Source organism: Canis lupus, chromosome 14, assembly GCF_003254725.2.
Source record: "Canis lupus dingo isolate Sandy chromosome 14, ASM325472v2, whole genome shotgun sequence".
Classification (NCBI taxonomy): domain Eukaryota; kingdom Metazoa; phylum Chordata; class Mammalia; order Carnivora; family Canidae; genus Canis; species Canis lupus.
In genome coordinates, this window is record NC_064256.1 from 47,491,853 (window position 1) to 47,499,562 (window position 7,710).

Sequence of the window (7,710 nt, forward strand, 5' to 3'; positions counted from 1 at the left end):
AACACAGAGTTACCATATGACCCAGCAATCCCACGCCTAAGATTATGCTCGGGAGAAATAAAATCTATGTCTAAATCGAAACATGAATGTTTACAGCAATATCATTTCTAATAACCAAAAGGTAGAAACAACCCAAATGTCCATGAACTGATGATGGGATCAACAAAAATTACGGTATGTCCATACGGTGGAACTCATCCGTGAAAAGGCACAAAGTACTGACACACGCTACGACATGAAAGAATCTTGAGAACACTATGCTAAGAGAAAGACGCCTGTCACAAAAGGCCATATTATATGACTCCATTTATATGAAATATCCAGAATAGACAAAGCTGTAGAGACAGAAAGTAGCTTAGTGACTAGGACTGGAGAATGGGTTAGGAGTGGGAGGATTTGGGGGTGATAGCTGAAAGGTGGGAGGTTTCTTTTTGGGGTGATCAGAATGTTCTAAAACTGTTACAATTTTGTGTACAGACTAGAAATCATTGAATAGTACTATTTATTTATTTATTTATTTATTTATTTATTTAAAAGTTTTTATTTATTCATTCATGAGAGACACACACAGAGAGAGAGGCAGAGACACAGACAGAGGGAGAAGCAGGCTCCATGCAGGGAACCTGATGTGGGACTCGATCCCGGGTCTCCAGGATCACGGCCCGGTCTGAAGGCAGCGCTAAACCACTGAGCCACCCAGGGATCCCCCAAATAGTACCCTTTATATCTCAAAAAAGCTATTACAAAATAACAGTTCAAAAGTAGGCAGAACAGGAGCACACTGACTCATCGTTGTGGTGGATCTCAGCCCCACTTTGGGCATAGAGCTTACTTAAAAAAAAAACAAAAACTCTAATCATATCAATAGCCACATTAAATTGAAGTGGTCTAAATGCTTCAGTTTGAAGGCAGAGATTGAGAGATTGGGTAAAAAGGCAAGAAGCACCTATAAACTGTTTATAAGACACCCACTTTAAGTAGGCACAAACAGGTTAAAAGCAGAATGATGGAAAAGGATGTACCATGGTAACACTAATTTACAAAAAAAGCTGGGGCAGATATATGAGTATCAGACAAAGTAGATTTCAAAGCAGAGAATATTACCAAGGACAAAGGAGGTTATTTCATGATGATAAAACGGTTAATTCATCAGGAGGATATAACAATCTTAAATATTTATGGGCCTGATAACAGTTTCAAACTACATGAAGCAAAAACTGATAGAACTCCAAGGAGAAATAGAAAAATCCTCAGTTGGATCAGATATTTTAATTTAGCCATTTGTCATACAATAACTGAGAAGGATATTTGGAGAGTGTCTAATCCAGGCCACTCATCTTACTGATAAGGAAAATGGGACCCAGGGAAGTCAACTGACTTATGCAAGGTCACAGAGTTCATTAATGCCAGAGCCTGGCTGTTTGCCCAGGTATCAGCAGGGCTGCTTAGTCCTGTGAGATTCCCTGCAGCAAATTCAGCCTCAGGTGGGGGTGAGAGACCTACAACTAACTACAACCGTGAATAAGAGGAATCCCACTAGATAACTAGTCATGGCTGCTTATGTTTTAAGAGACTACCCATTAGTTCCTTTTCACAAATACTAAGACCTAGGCACTGTTGGAGATGATTGGGATACAGCAGTGAAGTCAAATTCCCTTTCCTTGAGGAGCTTATGTTTTAGGAGGAAGAGACAGACAATAAACAAATATCTAAGTGGTAAGCGCTACGAAGACAAATAAGGCAGGGTAGGAAGGGTAGGAGGGATAGAGAGCAGGCCAGAGCTTCAGGAAATTGTGCCCACCTAGTATTTCCCCCAGACAAGCTAGTTCTGTGAGATACTCCACATAACAGGGCAAATGAGTATTGCCTGTACTGTTTCCTTCTGGAAATTTCCTATGTGTGTTAATAAATTGAAGGCCCTGAGAAGTCCTGCCATGATGAAACTCATTCCAATTTCTTTAATCTAGCTCTTTCCAACTATCGAACTTACTTTGAAGAATGCCCGTGGTACCTCTTAGACTCTGTATACTGTCCCTCCTATGCACTTTCTGGAAGCTGGATTTCCAACCTTTTGTGTCTTTAACTTATTCTTCAAAAAAGATTGTAGTTTTTCTCCGGATCAATCCACAAATGAGGTACTTAGAGCCACCAGAGAGGCAGCATGGGGAAGGACCCCTACCCTGGACTCCTTAGGGATGATTCCCAGCAAGATTGTTGGCCTTTCACAGCCTCAGAGATAAAATGAATAAGATTCAGTGCTCTCAGACCCCCTCCAGCTCTAAAATTCCACAGCTTTCTGGCCTGAGACGTTAGGACTGCGGCCAACCCTGGTTATACATGTTTCAGAATTCGATCCTGCTGCTCTGGTGGGGAGAAATTTTCAGCATCATTTATGCTCAGACTTAGGATCAGTTTGATGCGCTATCTCTGAGCTGTGCACCAGAGTCTTCTGGGGGCTTAACAAATACCCCTACTTAAATCTCATGCCCAGAGTTTCTGATGGAATTGGTCTCGGGAAGGACTTGGGCATTGGGATTTTGACCACTGTGCCGGGATTCCTAGGTGTTGTGAGGTTAGGAATCAGTGCCTGTAACACAGCCTTCACACTGCAGCCTTTCTTGTGTACCTCCACGGTCCATTACCATATCTGAGGACCATCTGGCCATCAGGATGTGTGACTCTGTAAACAGTTGTATCTTTTGTTATCAATACAAGATGGCCCAAAAACCAAAACCCCCCAAAATGGAGAGCAATGTAATTAAATTCTAGCTAGGCACTGGTGCCTGCCAAAACTCTGAGCCTGAGGTCAGCATTTTCTTTATGGAAAGACAGGAACAAACATGAGAACATATTCTGGTCATGGTGGCCCCAAACTGAGAGTTTCTCCTCAACACAACCACAGTGATGGTCAGAGAAATGAAAAGGGAGACATTCTGCCTTGAGGGGTTCAAGATCTTTAATGATGTGTCTGGGACCTCCTCAGTTCCTCTTCCTTACCACCCCTGGATCGCACTTTGGGGGATGCTCTTTAAGGCCTTCGAAGTTAATTCTTAAGGAGGTCATTACCAGAAGTGGGGCTGTGAGGTTGAGGACCGACTTGCCAGGACTTACTTTTCCAATACTTAGGAGAAATGTGCCTCCCTCCAACAAAGCATGATTAGTAGTGGTAGAAGAGAAGAAAAAGTGAGAATCAGAAAAGTGCATCATGAGGTTGAAGCTGGTAGGGGGTGGGCAGTGGGGACCAGCTGTATGTAGCCAGGTGGGCCTAAAGGGGAGGAGGTGCAGGTGAGGTTTACCGGCTGCTCCTGTGTGTATGGGAGCCTTTCGCCCTAGCTCCAGCCAGCAGTGCTCCCTCCTCCTGGCCCATGGCCTGGCTGAAGGAGCCTCCTCATCCCATCCCCCCAAAAATGTAGGGTCCAAGGGCATTGCCATGATGTAACCTTAAGGAAGGAATAGTTGCCTCATTCTCTGTTCTGATTTTGGAGTATTCTGTGCTAAGGCGAAGCCTCCTAATTAGGCATTCAGAAACCGAAGTAATAGGCTCCACTAAGAAGAATGTTTTTATAAACCCTCAAATTTAATAAACAAGAAAGAATAAACTGTTCTGTGAAAAAGTGGAAGTCTGAAGCCAACCAGAAATGTTGCTTTTAGGAGGAGACAAATACAGCAAATGGGAGCGAGAGTGCCCCAACGTGATGATGATAATCACATCACTTTTTAAAGATTAATGAATATTATTTTCTGTAATAGCAGTAATTCTGGATGGGGAGAAAGGGAGGGCAACACAGTGCTTCTGATGGTAAATATTCCCCATTGTGGTGCTGTTAATGAAGCCATCTCGTTCCGTCGGGACTTTGCTGCAATAACCTCCAGCCAAATGCTCCCTAAGAAATAAAGTGCCAGTTGGAGAGGCATTTACCATGTCCGGGAAATGACAAAGGGCTCTGCTCTTCAGCCATGCAATGAAACAATGCATCAGCCAGTAGACTATGGGCTTTAAAGGAGAAATTTGATGCAAAGAAACCCAAACCGGTACTGCCAAAGTTTCGTTTCTGCCTTTCAAGCCACTTCCCTGGGAGAAGGCCAAGTCCAGCGAAGGAAGGAGAAACAACACTTCTGAATTCCCTGGAAGTTGTGAATGGAGGTGTCTGGTTTTAACTGGTATTGAGCTCTATTGTGGGGGCTGATGCTAAGCCATTTAGTAAAACCAAAGCGGATGCAGGTTTGCATGTAAAATTGATTGGAAACTGTCTCCTCGAGGACCCATGTTGCTAACTGGAAGAAATAAGCTCCTCTATTTCTGTCAGCAGTCAGTGACCTGGTGACAAATAGGCCAGCATTATCTGCAAACAGACAGAGGGAACCTCAATTCGACATTTTTCCCCACAATCTTTTTTATTTAGTTTAACCGTCATGGAAATGTTTGTGTTAATTCTCTCTAAAAACTTCATTTGGGGCGGGGGGTGGAGGGGAGCCTACACAACAGACAATCTGAATAGGCCTATAGCTGTTAAAGAAGAATCAGAATTAGTCACCTTCCAAAACACGAGCACCCGCCCCAGATGGACGCATGGGTGAATTCTACCAAATATTTAAGGAAGAAATGATATCAATTTTCAACAGTTTCTTCCGGAAGAGAGAACTGGAAAGAATACTTTTTAAACTGATTCTATGGGAGCAGCATTACCCTAATACCAAAACCAGACCAAAAATGACATTGACATTGTTTTATGCAGAGGAACATTTCTGTATGGTATTGTTATGTCAGTGAAGTTGTGACTTTGAGACCAATCAATCAGAGTTAAAAAAAAAAAAAAAAAGAATTGAGTATTGTTTTATTGTAGACACTGAGCTTTTTATAAACCAAAAAATGTTTATGGCTTTTCAAACCAGAAGTGAAAAAGCCACTGAAACATCCTACAGGTTTTAATTTCTAATAAGGCAAATATCTATTGCTTTAATCCACATAAAAGCTTAAAATTTTTTTTTTAATGGTTCAAGGGTTCTTGAGACAAAAAAGTCAGAAAGCCATTGTGGAGCATCCCTGGCCGTGATAGGTCCATTTCTTGCTATGACTTCATAAGGAGCCATTGCAATGGAATTCCAAGCATCTATGTCCCTGGCTTGGCCTTGATTTTTGGTCTTTCTAGCTCAGGAAGCTGGCTTTTGGTCACTTGAGGGACTTTTATCAAAGTTAAGTATTTTCCTCTTTGGTATTTTGTCTGTCTTGCTTACTTTTATTTTTTTAAAGTAAATTTCCTCTATTTTAAAATCTTTCCTATTTTTTAAAAATTTATTCTTTTATTGAAAGTTTTCTAATTTAAACATTTTTTCTGTTGCATTTCTCCTTTTATTTTTTTATTTTTTCCGGTTTTCATATTTTTCTTAACCTATTATTTTTCTCATTTTTCTTCATTGTTTTTTTCTCATCTTTTATTTCATTTATTTTTCTAAACTTTTTCTTTATTCTTTTAGTTTTTCTCATTTTTATTCTCTTCGTTTTCAAATTTTTTTCTTTATTGTGGCAATGAGTACTGAGCAGAATATATGATCTTTCTTTCTAAATGTCCACAGGGTGTGAAAACCTCAAGAAATTCTTCATCCTCAATCCCATCAAAGGAGGTACTTTAGAGGAAATCCTGAAGGTTATTTGGGTGGACATGGATCATGGGAAGGAACTGATGCCTTACATAGAGCCACTCCCTAACTACTAGGAGCCTGGGCAGACTGAGTTGATGGTATCCATGGGGTACACTCAGGAAGGGATCCAGGACTCAGAAATGGGCCAGAAGTATGATGACATGATGGTAATCTGTGTGCTCCTGCCCTATAAGAAATTTGAGCTGGAGGGCTACACCATTACCCTGAAGCCCCATCCCTTGGCTGGCTGGTCCCACCAACAGCTACCCTTTATACTCATCTTGCAAGGTATGGCATAGCATCTCTGCCAACCCAAAGTGGTAGAATTTCAATAAGCCTGCCATTCCTACCTTTAATTTCTACTCTGATAATAGTCAGAGCAGCAGGACAGAAAAATCAATGGCTTGAGGACAGCCAGGAGTTAGGACAGAAGGCCAGCAGCTCAGCCAAAGTGTCTGCTAGTCCCCTACCTGGCCTAGAGAAGAAGAACACCCCAGCACAGCCCCCAGCGTGGCCCTGTACCCTCGCCAGCACCCACACACCAGAACCAGTGATGGAGTCCCAGATGGAAACACTTTCCCCCAGGTTGTATCCTCCAAAGGAAACACCCTCCACACTGGCGGCTGAGATAAGTGTCTGACCACCAGAATTTGTCTGACAGCGTGACCCCATCATCTCCCTCTGGCAGCAGCTGGGGCCAGCAGGAAGTCATTGGCAAGGTAAGGGTCCTCCACCTTCATTCGCACCTGTGTCTGAGGTCAGCCAGAAAGAACTAGCATGAAGCTGAGAGTGGAGACCAAACCTCAGGTAGGCAAATCAGTGATCAAAATAAGAAAGCATGTTGGGAGGTCAGGCATGCTCCCCGCACTTTACATGGGGCATGAAGTCATGATCTCCATGGGGCCATCAAGATAGTGTGGGAGATTGGCCAGGTGCTGGACTCAAACAGCTGTGGCAGGAACTGAGCAAGATGGACATGATGCTGTGTGGGCATCATCATCAGCCCGCAAAGAGAGGACTTTGTGCATTGGAGGAGAGAGGTGCCTCACCTGTCCAGCCTTCACTCACAGGGTTCAGATAAGAGGATATCTGGCATCTCCATAGGCTTCAAAAGCAGTCTCCAAGATGACTGCTGTGCATAAGGCATGACATGCAGCGACCTGAGGGACAAGCGGAGGGGCCCCTGGCCTCACTGGCCCCCTGGGGGAACTTCAGAGATGGGACCTGGGCACTCAGGGTCCTCTCCTCTTCCCTGGTCTTCCACATCGTCTTCCATGTTTGTGCGTGCGTGTGTGTGTGTGTGTGTGTGTGTGTGTGTCGGGGGGGATGCTAATTTATTGTTTTAAATACAATAGTTCAAAAAATCCACCTTGCTTTATTGCTACAGCTGTCATAAGACACTCACCTCCCACTTTGTAAGAGAAGAGCCCTGAATGCTTTGAAATTTTCTTGTAATCCAACTGAAAAAACCCTTCAAACCACTTTCACTGAGGGCAATCGAAGCCTGGTGAGACCACTCTAAGAATGGGACAGATGTCAACGAACTGTAAAGGGGACTCCATTTGGAGCTATGACACTGGCTTTTTTTCCTAGAAAAATAAAGCCTGAGGGTCACATCCGTCTGATAAATATTGCTGAGAGGCAACCTTTTCAGTATTTATAAGCCTATAACAATGGCAGTGTATTCTCTTTCCTAGTCCTTAGGTTGGCTGGGCTCAGCTAGGTGGTTTTCTCTGCCCCTTGTGGTCTCTTGTGGGCTCTCTCCTGTGGGTTCATCTAGCTCATGGCTGGGGTTGGCTGGAAGGTCCTAGAAGGCCTCTCTTACCCATGTGAGGCCTTCATGCTGCTTGTGGGCTGGGGTTCCCCTTCTCACAACAGGAGAGCCAGAACTTCCCTAGAGCATGGCAGTTGGGTACTAAGAGGAAACATTCCAGGGGCACAAGATCCAATGGGCAAGTGCTTATCAAGTCCTTGCTTGCCTCTTGTTAATGTCCCACTGATCAAAGCAAATGGCATGGCCAAGCGCAGAGTCCACATGGGAAGGGATCACCCAGGGCGGAGAGTATCAGG

At 43.6% G+C, this 7,710-nt stretch overlaps 1 long non-coding RNA gene across 1 annotated transcript; it reads left to right on the forward strand.

Moving 5' to 3' along the window:
- The first annotated feature begins 5,575 nt into the window (after positions 1 to 5,575).
- LOC112670722 (uncharacterized) lies at positions 5,576 to 7,274 on the forward strand. Its single transcript, XR_003143160.3, has 3 exons — positions 5,576 to 5,622; positions 6,226 to 6,359; positions 7,028 to 7,274. It is a non-coding gene; the product is annotated as an uncharacterized LOC112670722 (long non-coding RNA).
- The last annotated feature ends 436 nt before the right edge of the window (positions 7,275 to 7,710 follow it).